This window comes from Lipotes vexillifer, unplaced genomic scaffold, assembly GCF_000442215.2.
Source record: "Lipotes vexillifer unplaced genomic scaffold, Lipotes_vexillifer_v1.1 scaffold469, whole genome shotgun sequence".
NCBI classification, from domain to species: Eukaryota; Metazoa; Chordata; class Mammalia; order Artiodactyla; family Lipotidae; genus Lipotes; species Lipotes vexillifer.
In genome coordinates this window covers 2605149-2623177 of record NW_006788006.1, presented here as the reverse complement: position 1 = coordinate 2623177, position 18029 = coordinate 2605149, and positions in this window count along the sequence as shown.

The window sequence follows — 18029 nt, the reverse complement described above, 5'->3', positions numbered from 1 at the left end:
GCCTACTACATGCCAGTCGGAATCTCTGCCCTCTGGAAACTCACATCACATCACAGTGGGCCCAATCAGAACCAGGTCCCAGATGGTCCCAGTTCCCCAGGTCAGTGCTTAAACAAAGAAAAGAAGGGTACCTTTGAGGGCTTTGAGGGATGCATAGGAGTTTGCAAGGTGTGGGTGATGGGGCAATGACATGTGAGGCATAAGTTAGATCATGTGCAAAGTTTTATTTTTTGTTTTTTGTTTTTTATGGTATGCGGGCCTCTCACTGCTGTGGCCTCTCCCGTTGTGGAGCACAGGCTCCGGACGCGCAGGCTCAGCGGCCATGGCTCACGGGCCCAGCCGGTCCGCGGCACGTGGGATCCTCCCGGACCGGGGCACGAACCTGTGTCCCCTGCATCGGCAGGCAGACTCTCAACCACTGCGCCACCAGGGAAGCCCCATGTGCAAAGTTTTAAAGACAGGAAAGTACATGTGAATTTGAGACACATTCCAGAGAACTCTGGGCCTGGAACAGGGCACACTTATTCTGCTATATGCCAAGCATTTTACTCCATTAGTTCACTGAATACATGAATAAACCTATGAAGTTGGCACTGTTATTACGGTCATTTCAGAAAAAGATGGAGAGGAAATAGACTTGGAGAGATGAAGTCACCAGGCCCATAAGAGGTAGAGCAGAGATTCAAATCCAGGCAGGTCTGATTCCAGATTTAGTCTGTGGCAGAGACTGCCTGGTTCACATGGGTAGCCCTCCTTCCCCAGACAATTGCATTTGGCCTTTTTACCCATGGTGGTCACTACCTGGAAAATTATGTTGCAGCAAACTTTTTGACAGTTGCCCATGTCCAGGAAGGGCTGGGCTGTCTCCCTGGGGAGTGAGCTCCTCATCTTTGGAGGTATACAAAACCAATCAAGACAAATGAAAAGATCTGCCAAGAAGGATCAGCCTCCCACTGCCCTTCATTATCTGTTCAGCACAACTTGCTCCCTGGTCAGTGTGTAACAGTTGCTGGCCACGTGCCATCTAATGTCCAACATTTGGGCGCTCCACTTCCTCTCTCTCTTTTTTGGCCCTGGCATCTTTCCTCTATCCTGGTCCCTCCCCCTTGGCTCCCTTCCCTGTTTCCTGCCTGCCTGTGATTTCTTCTATTATTGCTCTGAGCAATAATGGGAATGGAAGCGTCTGTGTCAGGTTCTGTCTCCCCCAGCAGGATAGGAGATCGTTGGAGGCCAGATCAGGCTGAGGTTTCTCTGGGGTCCCTGGCCTTTTGCAGGACAAGGCTGAGCATCTGGGAAGTGCATGATAAAGGGTTGTGAAATGGGGGTAAAAAGCTAGTTCATCCACCATTCATCCATCCGTTCATTCATTCATGTGTATTTATTGATTGGTCAGGACTGGAGCCAGGACCTTCTGCCTGCAGGCTATGCTCTTCCTTCTGCCCAAGGCTGTAAGTTATGATTGCTAGTGTTCATTCTAGTTGGTCTTAAAGGGCCCTGAGGTGCCACAATGTATCTCTACCAGGAGATCTGGGAGCTGATGTTCTCAGTGTTCTGGAGGCCTGAGGTTTTCCTGTCCCAGAGTATCCCCCAGTCTGGGGACCCCGGTCTGGTGAGTGTGGGGAGCATCTCCCAAGAGATGAAAAAGCATCTAGGAACCACTTCTGAAATCCCAGGCATCAGACTCCAGTCACTGCCCTCCTGCTTCTGTCCACACCCAGCTCTATGCCTGTTTCCAAGTCATCAGTCCCCAGAGGGATAAGGTGATGACATTTGTGGTGAAAATGGAAAACCCTCGACCTTCAGGACCGCTGGATTCTCCTGTGTCCTTCCCCTGGCAATTCTTTTCTCTCTCTCTCTCTCTTTTTTTTTTTTTTGGCCACACCACACGGCTTGTGGGATCCTACTTCGCCGACCGGGGATCGAACCCATACGCTTGGCAGTGAAAGTGCGGAGTCCTAACCACTGGACCGCCAGGAAATTCCCCTCTTCTCTCTTTTTAACATTTTTGTTGAGGTTTAACACAGGCATGGTCAAGTTCATGAGTGTCAGGATTGGAGGTTGATTGAGGTGATGACCCTTGGGTCAGGATATAGGACATTTCCAGCCCCTGCCGGTTCCTTGGAGTCTCCAGTTGATTCTCCCCTCCCTCAAGGTGACCACTACTCTGACATCCATCACTTGGTGAGTTTTACCTGATTTTGAATTTCACACATGGGATCGCAGGGTGTCCACCGTTGGCTCTGGCTTCTCTTGATCCTCATGTTTGTGGAGCAGGCAATTATTCCTTTTCGTGGTTACGTAGTATTCCTGGGTATCATTTCTTTCTTCCTTTTGTTTTATTTATTTATTTTAAAAAATGCTTTGGGGAAAAAAAAAATGCTTTGGGCTTCCCTGGTGGCGCAGTGGTTGAGAGTCCGCCGGCCGATGCAGGGGACACAGGTTCGTGCCCCGGTCCGGGAGGATCCCACGTGCCGCGGACCGGCTGGGCCCGTGAGCCATGGCCGCTGAGCCTGCGCGTCCGGAGCCTGTGCTCCGCAACGGGAGAGGTCACCACAGTGCGAGGCCCGCCTACCGCAAAAAAAAAAAAAGGGCTTTTTGGCCGCGACGCACAGCATGTGGGATCTTAGTTCCCTGACTAGTGATGGAGCCCATGCCCCCTGCGTTGGAAGCGCAGAGTCTTAACCACTGGACTTCCAGGGAAGTCCCATTTTTTTTCTTTTTATATTGTGGTAAAATAAATATAACATATTACTTATCATTTTAACCATTGCAAGTGTATAATTCAGGGATATCTAGGACATTCAGGATGTAGCATGACCCTCACTAGTATCTAGCTCCAGAATACTTAAAAGAAGACCCCATGCCCATTAGCAGTCATTCCCATCCCCCCTCCCTCCCAGCCACTGGCAACACCTCTTCTGCTTTCTGTCCCTGTGGATTTGCCTCATCTGGACAGGTCATACAATATGTGGCCATTTCTATGTGGCTTTCTTTACTCAGCATAATGTTTTCAAGGTGCATCCACGTTGTATCACGTGTGACCACTTTATTCCTCCATGTGGATCTACCACATTTTGTTTGTCCATTCATCTGTTGATGGACATTTGGGCTGTTGCTACCTTTTCGCTATTGTGAATAGTGCTGCTGCGAATATTCACACGCAAGTTTTTCTTGAGCATCGCTCTCAGTTCTTCTCGGTCTATATCTAGGAGTGGAATTGCTGGGTCATATGGTAAGTCTATATTTAGCTTTTGAAGAACTGCCACACTGTTTTTACACAACAGCTGTAACATTTTACATTCCCACTGGCAGTGTACAGGGATTCCAGTATCTCAACCTCCTTGTAAACACTTGGATTTTTTTCCTTTCTATCTTAACCACTGGGTGCCAATTTTTCATGATTTGTCCATTTTACCTGTTTGTGGACATTTGGGTTGTTTCCAGTTTGGGGCGATTATGGTTAAAGCTGTTTTGAGCCTTTTTGTTCATGTCTCTTGGTAACTATACTCTTTTCTCCCCCAGTAAATGCCCAGGGGTGGAATGGCTGAGTCATGGGGTAGGACATGGCTGGGCTATTTTCTCAAGTAGCCTGTGAGGGAGGCAATGCCACCCATGTCCTGCCAACACTTAGGTTTCAGCCTTCTTTTTGTTTGTTTTAATATTTTATTTTATTTTGTTGAAGTCTAGTTGATTTACAATGTTGTGTTAGTTTCTGGTGTTCAGCAAAGTGACTCAGTTATACATATATATATTCTTTTTCATATTCTTTTCCATTATGGTTTATCACAGGATATTGAATATAGTTCCCTGTGCTAGACAGTAGGACCTTGTTTATCCTTTCTATATAAAATAGTTTGCGGGCTTCCCTGGTGGCGCAGTGGTTGAGAGTCCGCCTGCCGATGCAGGGGACACGGGTTCGTGCCCTGGTCCGGGAAGATCCCACATGCCGCGGAGCGGCTGGGCCCGTGAGCCATGGCTGCTGAGCCTGCGCGTCCAGAGCCTGTGCTCCACAACGGGACAGGTGAGAGGCCCACGTACCACACACACACACAAAAAAAGTTTGCATCTGCTAATCCCAAGCTCCCAATCCATCCTTCCCCTACCTCCTTCCCCCTTGGCAACCACAAGTCTGTTCTTTATGTCTGTGAGTCTGTTTCTGTTTCGTAGATAAGTTCATTTGTGTCATATTTTAGATTCCACATAAAAGTGATATCATATGGTATTTGTCTTTCTCTTTCTGCCTTACTTCACTTGGTATGATAATCTGTAGTTCCATCCATGTGTTGCAAATGGCATTATTTTATTCTTTTTTTATGTCGGCCATTTTAATATTTGCCTTTCTTCCCTTCCTCCCCCATCCCCCTCACCAACTCTGTTCTTCAACATTCATTAAGCATTTGTGTTGACAACACTCTAGTTCTGAGTGCTGGGAGAGGAACAAAGTCCCTGCTCCTGGGTACAAATAGCTCTCAACCTGGGACAGGAGGGAGCCCGAGGGCTGAATGCTGATATGTCAGTTCATTTCATTCTTGCAACAACTTGGGCCATAAACTCTGAGAAAACACATTTAATACATGGGAAAAAGGGATTTGGAGAGTCAAGGGACAGATCCAGTGTCTAGCACCCCAGCTGGGATATGAACCCAGGGTATGTGACTCCAGGCCCTGAAAGAGGCATTCATTCATTCATTGTTTATTCATTTGTTCATTCATCCATTCCGTAAACACTTCCTGATAACTTTACTGTGCCTCCAGGAGGTCTCAGTCCTGGTTCCCAAGGAAACCCCAGTCTGCAGGAAGAAGGGGGGCCACAGATGCTCCCCAGCTGTGGATTCAGAACTGGGCTAGAGGGTGCACCTGGAGCTGGAGGAGTCAGGAGTAGGGCAGTGAAGGCTCTGTGTGGGGAGACAGGGAAGGTATCCTGGGACAAGGGACACTGAGGCTGGGCTTTTGAAGAGTGCACAGGAGTTCATCAGGCAGATGATGGATTCATTAATTCGACAAACACCCTCAGCCAAATCCTCTGTGCCAGCCTCACCTCAGCCTGGTCCCAGGGAGTCCCCAGGCTGGGGGAGACGGTGCCAGACACGGACTCCCCAAAGAGTCATGGATGGGCTAGAAGGGGAGGGAGGGGCTGGTGGTGTCCCAGGTGGGGAAACATAGAAATTCTTCAGCAGACCAGCAAGGGTCTCCTGGGAGGAGGATGTGGCTCCAATTTGCTCCCCCAGAGCAGAAAGAGCTGATGCTGAATGTTTTTGTTTTGGAATATATTGCTTGGGTTAAATGAGGCCAAGGCGACATGATTCCGCCTCAAAGAGATGCTTGGATTTGCTCCAAGGCACCTCCCAGAAGTGGAGCCTCAGTTTCCCCGAGTGAGGAATATGGGAGGAAAAACATACAGCCCCTTACCCATGAGCCTGGCGTGCTGGTGACAGAGGAGGACCTCAAATTGTTGCCTGTGGGTGGAAGTTCATGCATTTGAGATAAACAGGGATCTGTGGATGGAACAGGGTTGTCTCAACTACACCTGAAAGGATCTAGGAGGACTTCCCAGGGGAAGTAGCACTTGAGTCAGTCAGGACCTCAGCATGAGTATGGGACAACAAGAGGAGAAACACGTGGAGAAGGAAGAGCATTTCCTCTGGAGGGGAACAGCATGTGCAAAGGCCCTGAGGCCAGAACAAGCTGGATGTGTTCAAAGACTAAAGAGGACCACTGAGTGGCTGGCTGGTGTGACAGGGAGGTGCAGGGAGGGGAAACCAGGGAGGTTGGTGGGAGGTGAGCCATGCAGGGTCACAGGAAAGGGTGTGGGTTATACCCTGAGGGCCATGGGAGCCATGGAGGGTTTGGGAGCAGAGGGGACGTGGAAAGTGAACTGTAAAAAGGACCATGAACTGATTCCAGGCATTTTACACCATTAACATGTAACTATCCATCCCATTTTACAGGTGGGGAAACTGAGGATGACAGAGAGTAAGTCACGTGCCCAGGATCACACAATCACATGACAGACCCAGGATTTGAATCCATATGCCCTTAGTTTTAGGGGCTGGGCTCTAAACTACTACTCTATGGGGCAAAAAGGAAAGAGGGGTCTGGGAGTCCCCTGACAGGGGTGGGCGCTAACTTGCAATCACTTTATTCTATAAAATCACCAGGATGTGAGGTGGGGTGGAGGTGGGGTGGGATGGGGGGAGGGAGGCTCCATTTTGTTTATAATCCAGTCCTCTCTGGGTGGGGGAGCTCTCAGCCCCTTCCCAAATCCCTCAATTAGTGCAAAGAGGCCCCCAAATGACAATAACCTCCCCTCTCCTCTTACCAGCTCAGGGTCCTGCCAAGCTCCACCTCCACAGGGGATTGGACAAGACAGCCCACTTTGGACACCTAACAGCAGCTCAGGACATGAATGCCCCCCCCTTCCTCCCCCTTGGGCCACTCTAAATCTCACCTCAGGGCAGGCCCTAGATAGAGGGTGAGTAGGGAGGGAGGTGACTGGCTGGAGTGGCTTGGGTCCCTGTGAGCTGCAGAGGACCATGAAGTGGAGCCATGAGTCATTGAGCACATACTGCATTCAATGTCATCCTCAGAAATGACCTGAACCCCTTCCCTCCTCTGTTCCACACACACATATATTGAGTGGCAGACCAGTAGTGGGCAAATCTCGGTCCTGTCCTCATCAGGAGCTTCTAGCTCAGTGCTCCCAAGAGTGTTACTGAACTGAACTCGGGTCCTCTCATCCAACACGCTGCAAAGCCAGTCTACTGACACCAGGTTGTGGTGAAGGAAAGTACAGCATTTATTCTCAGGGCAGCAAGCAAGGAGAACAGGCAGCTAATACTCAAAAGACCCAATCTATGCAATGGCTTCCAGAAAAGGGTTTTTAAAGGAAACATTAGGGGTGAGGGTCAAAGGGTGTGTGACCACTTCATGGATATTTTTCTGATTGGTTGGTGGTGAGGTAACAGGGTGATGTTTCAGGAATCTCAATCATCAATCTTTTGCCTCCAACCAGTTTAGGGTCTTTATGTTTGTGGTCAGCAGTTTCCATCTGGTAGGGTGCTGGTTTCTGCAAAAACAACTTAAGAATGTGTGTCAGAAGATTATCCATATCCCTCAAGGAGAAACTAGGGGCTCTGTGACTCTTTTTATGGCTGACCTATTTTTTAAGTTATTGTTATTATTTTCCTGCTTGACTGCTTCTCCTTTGTCCCTGCTTTTCCACTTCTCTAATCATTAACTGTTTGAGTCTGCTCTTGAGGAAGGCCTGAGAGACTAAACCTTTTTCTACAAGCAAGAAGTGGGGAACACAGGGGTCTGTCCCTGGGAAGGCCCCACAGGGTCCATTCTGTTTCATGAGGGCTGAGAGCTCCCTAATCTTTGATACCAGATTCATTCATTAATTATTCCAGTTGACATATATTTCTTGAGCACCTCCTATATGCTAGGCAATGGGGAGACAGTGTTCTCTGAGACCCCGTTCTAGCTTCTGAAGAACTTGCTGCCTGGTTGGGAAACAGACAAGAAAACTGGTATGAGAACACAGGATGCCAAAGGCCCAAGGGGCGGTCTTCACCCAGCCTTGGGCATCAGGGAAGGTTTCCTGGAGGAGGGGACGTTTCAGCTGAGAGAGGGAGAGGAAGTGGCCTATACAGGAGAAGAGAAAGGAAGGGGTGTTTCTGGCAGTGGGAACGGCGCGTGCAAAAGCAGGTAGGCGAGGCCTGTTGGAGGAATTAAAGACATTTAGGGAGGCCTAGTCTGGAGGAGGATGCAAGAGAAGGGAAGACCGGTTGCCAATGACCGGGCAAGAAGAGACTTGTGGGCAGAGCTTTCGAAGTACGTCCTCTCATTGGCTACCAGTTGTTGTATGAAGGACGGCCCTAGTGGTTACACCTGTCCTGGTCTAATCAGCGACGGCCAACAGGGTGTGGTTAGGGGCGGAGCTACATCCTGTCAGGCATCCAGTCCAGGGCCGGAGGCGACCTGCCTTGGGTGGCTTGCAATCCCGGGAGGAGGACGGGGACTGGAGGAAATTGAGAGGAGTCCTGACCCAGTTTCCCACCATCGTCCAGATCTGGACCCCCAAGCGGTGCAGTGTGCTGACATCCAGATCCTATTCAAGTCAAACGGTCACCATTGTATCCACATCTCCCGTCCTAAAAATAATGTCGCCGTGAAACACAAGCTTGAAAACAGCACAGGGATCAAGGGTGCAGACCCCAAGCCTGGTGAGGTTCAAATCCCAGCTGTGTCCCTCCCCAGTTCTTTGACCTCCCTGTGCCTCAGTTTCCCCATCAACTGAACCTGTATCATAACAGCCCCACCCAGTAGGGGCGCTGTTGGGATTAAAGGAGTTAAAACACACCCAGCAAGAACCAGATGCTGCATGTGCTAAGTGCTCACGCGGCTGGTTCTTTTTTTTTTTTTAATTAATTAATTTATTTGGCTGCATGGGATCCCAGTTGCTGCACGCGTGATCTTCGTTGCGGCGCGCAGGCTCCAGAGCGCTGGGGCTCTCTAGTTGTGGCACATGGGCTCCAGACTGCGCAGGCTTAGTTGCCCCATAGGCATGTGGGATCTTAGTTCCCTGACCAGGGAGCGAACCCGTCTCCCCTGCTTTGGAAGGCGGATTCTTAACCACTGGACCACCAGGGAAGTCCACTAGTTAGTTATTCTTGTAATTTATCTTTTTGCTTTGGAAATCGACTGGCCACACGTAGCTCTCTAGACAGCTGGAGGCCATCTGCCTGGGGTCTTCCCAGGGAGAGCATTCCAAACCCAGGCCTCTTTCCAGATGCATCGATTTTTAACCCCAATAAAGTTGACATCCTGTTCCTAAACATGGTTAAGCATCAGTTCATTTGGACTTTGCAGTTCTCCTTTTGCATACTAGAGCCCAAGTGTGTACGCATCTGGGTCTCAAACCTTTTCAAAGGACTCTGGTATTCTTGGGAGCCCTGAGCACCTGGGGACTGACACAGCCTTATCCTAGAGGCATGGCTTCGGGTCCAGCTGTACCTCATACTATCTGCGCAGCTTGGGCAAATGCTTTGGCATCTCTGATCAGTTTCCCACCTGTCAAAGATGACATCATTGAAGCTCCTTTGTCGAGTGTTCTCAGCCCTCTCCCCAGGCTGGGCGGGAGTCCACTGGGTCTCCAGCCAGTCTGGGGTGGGGAAGCAGGACTCGGAGGGGTGGCATGAATGCGGGTGCAACTCTGAGTTGGGGCACGTCGAGGGGCTTGGCTGGGGCAGTGGTGGCAGCAGGGGCCTGGAGGCTGGAGAGGGCAGAGGCTTGGAGTTCCTGCTGGCTTCTCCCCTGAGCTGGACCCAGGCCCAACTGCAGATGAGCCTGACAAGCTCTTGGGATTTTCACTTCGAACATACATCCATCTCAACTCCCAGAGTCACTCCTTTATGCCTCAGTTTTCCTGGAAAATGGAAATGACTGTACACACCTGGAGAGATGGCACGTAAGTAAGGTAAACAAGAAAAGCTCAATAATTGTTGAGAGGGAGGCCTTACTTTAAAAAAGCAAACAAACAAAACCAAAACCAAAGCAAAACAAAACAAAACTATCATTTTAGAGGATTTGAGAATGTAGGTGTTAGGGGTCCCAGCTGGATTCCCTGGGTTCACACCCCAGCTCTGCCACTTCCCTGCTGTGTGACCTTGGGTATGAGACTGAACAATTTTGCTCTCAGTTTCCCTGCCTGTAAAATCAATTTGGGGATTAAACGAGCGAACATTTGTAGAGTTCTGTGCAGCACCTGGCACACTGAGGGCACTTGCTGAATAAGTTAACTCACCTGGAGGTGGTCCCTGGCTCCGGGTGACCCCCAGCCTTAGGATCGTCTATTGACCCATTACTGCCCCCTGCTGGTCACTCTGGGGACTTTGGGCTGAGCCCCGCCTTGGAGGCCAGAGCCCCGTCTGCCATCCTGTCTGAACCAGTCCCATTTCTTTGCCCCCTTCGAGACCTCATCCTCTTGATCAATCCAATCACTCTCTTTTATTATCAGCACTCTCCAGGCCAATCCAATCCCTTCACTTCCTCGAGTTAGTCACGCCCCAGAGTGACACTGCTCAGGGCTGGGAATTTGCAAGGGATCAGCGCTGACCTTGTCCCATTGGCTTTCTAGGAACCAATTATTTTATCCCCGTTTTATAGGTGATAAACGAAGATTGCCCTCATCGATTTCTCTTTGTTACCACCGGCCTGAAGGCCACAACTAAGGCCATCAGAAGGTCCAGCCTCAGAGCATTTGCACTTGCCATGCTCTCTGCTAGGACTGGCCTTCCTCCAATTCCACCGTGCTTAGCGAGACCTTGCCACTCTCCAGCTTCCTCTCTTCTAGGACGCCTTTCCCAACATCCCAGTCAGAGTCTCCATCCCCCTTAGTCATCTCCCTTCCTTTGTCCCAGCACTGACCGCAGAGACTGGGTTCTGTTGCTCCACATCCTCCTTCCAGGCTCTAGGCAGCACCCTCACCCACAGCCCCACCCCGACCATGGACATGGCATGGACATGAATATGGATCCAGGCTGCATTTGTTGAATGAATGAATGAATGGTTACATGAATATCTGTGTTGCAGAAACAGCCTATTCTGAGAGTTGGTCCAGCCTCACTTCATATCCCAGCCTTGTCTCTCCAATCTCTCAGGAATCTCTCCATTATCTTCCTATCTATAAAAAGAGCACAGTATTGCACCCACCTCTGGTTTCAGAGGACTGAGGGAAATAACACGTCAGGCAGGCACCCAGCACATTGCCAAGCACACAGTAGGCCTTCAGGAACCACATGAATACCCTTCTCTCCAATTATGAGGACCTTGGACTCGGGACTCATGTCCTGCTTCATCTATTTCAGGTCTCGCCCACGCCCCACCCTGCCCCAGTCCCCAGGGCAAGGCCGTTGACAACAGAACTGTCAGGGGAATAAGATGAGAGCATAGGACAGTCCAAGGGCTCTGAATTCCATGTTCCCCACACATCCCATTGCTTGCTACCCAGATAACAGGGACTGGAGTCAGAGATAGACAAACAGGTGGAGGGTGGACCCCGGGTTTGATGTCTTGATTTGGTCCTAGAAGCCGGGAGGCCCTTTACCCTCTGTCTACACTCTGGTCCCAAGTGGCTACACTCTATCTCATGTTGATGTCTCTTCCATTTGTATCACCAGCCCAACCTCTCCCCTGAGCTTCAGACCCCAATATCCAACAGTACTGGGTATTCTCATTGGGTGCCTTGTAAGTATCTCATATTCAGCAAGTCCAAAGCACCGGTGCCAGTGTCTCACCCTGAGATCTGCTTCTGCATCAGCATGGCAGATGATGGCTCCACCATCACCCATGTGCCCAGGTCGCAAACCCTGGACTCATTCTTGTCACTTCTTTTCCTTTACCCCACATGTCCAGTCCATTCGCTGGTTGTGTAGGCTCAGGCTGCAGAATGAACCCGAACCTCCCCTGCACCCCCACGGGCCCCACTGTCTCCTGCCTAGATTCTGTCCTGGCCTTCTGCCACCTACATTCCCGTCCTGACCATCCCTGCTCCCCTGAGCAGCCTCAGAAAGGTTTTTAAAATTATAAATCAGATCATGTCCCCCCTCTGCTCAAAGCCCTCCCATGGCCACCCATTGGCCTTCAAGGAAAACCCACAATCCTCCCTGTGGCCGGGAGATCCCACGTGGACTGTACTCCTGCCCACTACCTACTCCCTCCCTCCCTCCCTCCCTCCCTCCAACCCTTCCTCTCTCCCTCTGACAAGTACTGATTCATTCATCTTTATGGACTTCCAACTGTGTGCTGAGACTGATCTCAACACAGTACAGTCACCGCCCCCCCCCCCCCCCCCTCTTTGGATTGCTGTGGAGATCTGGTGTGATGGCGTCTGTAAAGCAGTCAACACAGGGCCTGGCACACAGTAAACCCTGAATAAATGCTATTGATTGAATTTTTAGCTCCTTCCTTGGCGAGGGGATCACTCTAACACGGGCTGGGCGGTGCTTGAAAGGTCCTCTCTCACAGCCCCCCCCCCCCCCCCCCGCCAGTGCAGTTGGGGCATCAGAGAGGGGTCTGGGGTTAAGTTTAGGGTTAGGGTTAGGGGATCATGGGTGAGGATGAGGCCTCAGTGGCCACAAGTTGCCCATGGAGCCTAGGGTCCTGCTGGGCCTATGTTCTGCCCCACAGGGCTGAAGTCCCCCGTCTCCCTCTCACTTAGTCTCCTTCTCTCAGTCTCTTTCTCTCTCTGCATCTCAGACCCCTCCCCATATCCTCCAGGCTCCTCACAACCCCCCCATCTCCTCTGTCTCTCACTCTGCTCCAGCCACACCAGCCTCCTCGGTATTCCTCCAAAATACCAGGCATGTCCTACCTCAGGGCCTTTGTACCTGCTCTGCCCTCTGTCTTGAATCCCCCTCCCCCAGCTCTCCCCATGCCTGGTTCCTTCTCCTCCCTTGGGTCTTAGCTCCTGTGTTGCCTCTGCCAGGAGGCGGTTGCCCTCTCCGTCACCATTTCTCTCTGTTGTGGGACCCGTCCTGTTTTCCTCATGATTTTCCTTGATTCCCTCTGTGCGTGCTTATTTGTTTGTTTCCGACTCTTGTGCTAGGGACCACGTCACTTGCTGGAACCTGTTGACAAGAGTAGTTCCCAGCATGCAGATGGTGCCGACAAATATTTGCTGAACAAATTGATTGACATCTGATTTATATCTGTCTCCTCCATGGAGCTTTGCTCAGTGCCGTAAGCCTTGCATGTACTCAGCAAGGATTGGGCATCTATTTGAAGACCAAGCAATGTTGCCCCGTGCTGGGAAGCAGCTCTGCTCGTTCCCCAGTAAAGAGCTGAGCTCAGCAGATGCTGTGGAGGAGGAACTTTCTCATCCGAAGCCCAGATGTCTCCATAGCTTCTCTTGGCACCGGGGATTGGCAAGTTTTAATAAGAACAGGGCCCCTGGGGATGGCAAGGAGCTTGGATGGCTGGGAGGGATGTGTGTGTGCATTTGGTGGAGTGGAAGGGGGGGTCTCTTTGCACGCACATGTGTGCATGTGTGTGTGTGTGTGTGTGTGTGTGTGTTGTACTTTTCACCAGTCTGTGCACTATCTCCCATCACCTCTCTTTCAATAATTTTTATCTGCGGATTTCATAGGATGGTGGAGAGAAAGTGAGACATCAAAAGCTAAGAGAGATGGAAAGACAGACAGACAGACAGATGGACGGACAGTCTGAGTTTGCAAAAGACATGAATGTAGATGCACAGTGAGGAGAGCTAAGGAAAGAGGGAAGAACAGAGAAGAGAGGACAAGAGAAAACAGCAGGGCATAATTAAGTGGAGGGATGAGATAGCTCAAATAAGTAACTTTGGATTCAGCTGAGTTGTTGGTGGGAGTGAAATGGGACACTGGGACTTAAAAATTAATTGGATATGAGTGATCAGTTTATCGGGGGCTTTGGCAGAAGGAAGGAGATGAGGTGTGGGTAAGAGAGAGAGAACAAGAGATAGCCTCATCCACCAGAGGGCAGACAGCAGAAGCAAGAAGAACTACAGTCCTGCAGCCTGTTGAACAAAAACCACATTCACAGAAAGATAGACAAGATGAAAAGGCAGAGGGCTATGTACCAGATGAAGGAACGAGATAAAACCCCAGAAAAACAACTAAATGACGTGGAGATAGGCAACCTTCCAGAAAAAGAATTCAGAATAATGATAGCGAAGATGATCCAGGACCTCAGGAAAAGAATGGAGGCAAAGATGGAGAAGATGCAAGAAACGTTTAACAAAGACCTAGAAGAATTAAAGAACAAACAGACGGAGATGAACAATACAATAACTGAAATGAAAAATATACTACAAAGAATCCATAGCAGAATAACTGAGGCAGAAGAATGGATAAGTGACTGGAAGACAGAATGGTGGAATTCACTGCCATGGAACAGAATAAAGAAAAAAGAATGAAAAGAAATGAAAACAGCCTAAGAGACTTCTGGGACAACATTAAATGCAACAACATTCACATTATAGGGGTCCCAGAAGGTGAAGAGAGAGAGAAAAGACCCGAGGAAATATTTGAAGAGATTATAGTTGAAAACTTCCCTAACATGGGAAAGGAAATAGCCACCCAAGTCCAGGAAGTGCAGAGAGTCCCAGACAGGATAAACCCAAGGGGAAACATGCTGAGACACATAGTAATCAAATTGACAAAAATTAAAGACAAAGAAAAAATTTTAAAAGCAACAAGGGAAAAACAACAAATAACATACAAGGGAACTCCCATAAGGTTAGCAGGTGATTTCTCAGCAGAAACTCTACAAGCCAGAAAGGAGTGGCATGATATATTTAAAGTGATGAAAGGGAAGAACCTACAACCAAGATTACTCTACCCAGCAGGGTTTTTATTCAGATTCGATGGATAAATCAAAAGCTTTACAGACAAGCAAAAGCTAAGAGAATTCAGCACCACCAAACCAGCTCTACAACAAAAGCTAAAGGAACTTCTGTAAGTGGAAAACACAAGAGAAGAAAAGGACCTACAAAAACAAACCAATAACAATTAAGAAAATGATAATAGGAACATACATATCGATAATTACCTTAAGCATGAATGGATTAAATGCTCCAACCAAAAGACACAAGCTCGCTGAATGGATACAAAAACAAGACCCATATATGTGCTGTCTCCAAGAGACCCACTTCAGACCTAGGGACACATACAGACTGAAAGTGAGGGGATGGAAAAAGATGTTCAATGCAAATGGAAATCAAAAGAAGGCTGGGGGCTTCCCTGGTGGCGCAGTGGTTAAGAGTCTGCCTGCCGATGCAGGGGACACGGGTTCGTGCCCTGGTCCGGGAAGATCCCACATGCTGTGGAGCGGCTGGGCCTTTGAGCCATGGCCGCCGAGCCTGCGTGTCCGGAGCCTGTGCTCCTCAAAGGGAGAGGCCACACCGTGAGAGGCCCGCGTACCGCAAAAAAAAAAAAAAGCTGAATTAGCAATACTCATATCAGATAAAATAGAATTTAAAATAAAGAATGTTACAAGAGACAAGGAAGGACACTACGTAATGATCAAGGGATCAATCCAAGAAGAAGATATAACAATTATAAATATATATGCACCCAACATAGGAGCACCTCGTTACATTAGGCAACTGCTAACAGCTATAAAAGAGGAAATTGACAGTAACACAATAATAGTGGGGGACTTTAACACCCCACTTTCACCAATGGGCAGATAATCCAAAATGAAAATAAATAAGGAAACACAAGCTTTAAATGATACATTAAACAAGATGGACTTAATTGATATTTATAAGACATTCCATACAGAAAAAACCGAATGCACTTTCTTCTCAAGTGTTCATGGAACATTCTCCAGGATAGAGCATATCTTGGGTCACAAATCAAGCCTCAGTAAATTTAAGAAAATTGAAATCATATCAAGCATCTTTTCTGACTACAACGCTATGAGATTAGAAATCAATTACAGAGAAAAAAACGTAAAAAACACAAACACATGGAGGCTAAGCAATACATTACTAAATAACGAAGAGATCACTGAACAAATCAAAGAGGAAATCAAAAAATACCTAGAGACAAATGACAATGAAATCACGACAATCCAAAACCTTTGGGATGCAGCAAAAGCAGTTCTAAGAGGGAAGTTTATAGCAATACAAGCCTACCTCAAGAAACAAGAAAAATCTCAAATAAACAATCTAACCTTACACCTAAAAGAGCCAGAGAAAGAAGAACAAACAAAACCCAAAGTTAGTAGAAGGAAAGAAATCATAAATATCAGAGCAGAAATAAATGAAATAGAAACAAAGAAAACAATAGCAAAGATCAATAAAACTAAAAGCTGGTTCTTTGAGAAGATAAACAAAATTGATAAACCATTAGCCGACTCATCAAGAAAAAGAGGGAGAGGACTCAAATCAATAAAGTTAGAAATGAAAAAGGAGAAGTTACAATAGACACCGCAGAAATACAAAGTGTCCTAAGAGACTACTACAAGCAACTCTATGCCAATAAAATGGACAACCTGGAAGTAATGGACAAATTCTTAGATAGGTAAAACCTTCCAAGACTGAACCAGGAAGAAATAGAAAATATGAACAGACCAATCACAAGTAATGAAATTGAAACTGTGATTAAAAATCTTCCAACAAACAAAAGTCCAGGACCAGATGGCTTCACAGGTGAATTCTATCAAACATTTAGAGAAGAGCTAACACCCATCCTTCTCAAACTCTTCCAAAAAATTGCAGAGGAAGGAACACTCCCAAACTCATTCTATGAGGCCACCATCACCCTGATACCAAAACCAGACAAAGATACTACAAAAAAAGAAAATTACAGACCAATATCACTGATGAATATAGATGCAAAAATCCTCAACAAAATACTAGCAAACAGAATCCAACAACACATTAAAAGGATCATACACCATGATCAAGTGGGATTTATCCCAGGGATGCAAGGATTCTTCAATATACGCAAATCAATCAATGTGATACACCATATTAACAAACTGAAGGAGAAAAACCATATGATCATCTCAATAGATGCAGAAAAAGCTTTTGACAAAATTCAACACCGATTTATGATAAAAACTCTCCAGAAAGTGGGCATAGAGGGAACCTACCTCAACATAATAAAGGCCATATACAACAAACCCACAGCAAACATCATTCTCAATGGTGAAAAACTGAAAGCATTTCCTCTAAGATCAGGAACAAGACAAGGATGTCCACTCTCACCACTATTATTCAACATAGTTTTGGAAGTCCTAGCCATGGCAATCAGAGAAGAAAAAGAAGTAAAAGGAATCCAAATTGGAAAAGAAGAAGCAGAAGTGTCACTGTTTGCAGATGATATGATACTACATAGAGAGAATCCTAAAGATGCCACCAGAAAACTACTAGAGCTAATCAATGAATTTGGTAAAGTTGCAGGATACAAAATTAATGCACAGAAATCTCTTGCATTCCTATACACTAATGATGAAAAAATCTGAAAGAGAAATTAAGGAAACACTCCCATTTACCATTGCAACAAAAAGAATAAAACACCTAGGCATAAACTTACCTAGGGAGACAAAAGACCTGTATGCAGAAAACTACAAGACACTGATGAAAGAAATTAATGATGATACAAACAGATGGAGAGATATACCATGTTCTTGGATTGGAAGAATCAACATTATGAAAATGACTATAGGGCTTCCCTGGTGGCGCAGTGGTTGAGAGTCCGTCTGCTGATGCAGGGGACACGGGTTCGTGCCCCGGTCCGGGAAGATCCCACGTGCCGCGGAGCGGCTGGGCCCATGAGCCATGGCCGCTGAGCTTGCACGTCCGGAGCCTGTGCTCTGCAATGGGAGAGGCCGCAACAGTGAGAGGCCCGTGTACCACAAAAAACAATAATAATAATAAAATAAATAAGTATACTACACAAAGCAATCTACAGATTCAATGCAATCCCTATCAAATTACCAACGGCATTTTTTACAGAACTAGAACAAAAAGTCTTAAAATTTGTATGGAGATATAAAGGACCCCAAATAGCCAAAGCAATCTTGAGGGGAAAAAAACGGAGCTGGAGGAATCAGACTCCCTGACTTCAGACTATACTACAAAGTTACAGTCATCAAGACAATATGGTACTGGCATAAAAACAGAAATATGGATCAATAGAACAGGATAGAAAGCCCAGAGATAAACCCATGCACCTATAGTCAACTAATCTATGACAAAGGAGGCAAGGATATACAATGGAGAAAAGACAGTCTCTTCAATAAGTGGTGCTGGGAAAACTGGACAGCTACATGTAAAAGAATGAAATTAGAACACTCCCTAACACCATACAAAAACACCATACAAAAATAAACTCAAACTGGATTAGAGACCTAAATGTAAGGCCAGACACTATAAAACTCTTAGAGGAGAACATAGGAAGAACACTCTTTGACATAAATCACAGCAAGATCTTTTTTGACCCACCTCCTAGAGTAATGGAAAGAAAAACAAAATTAAAC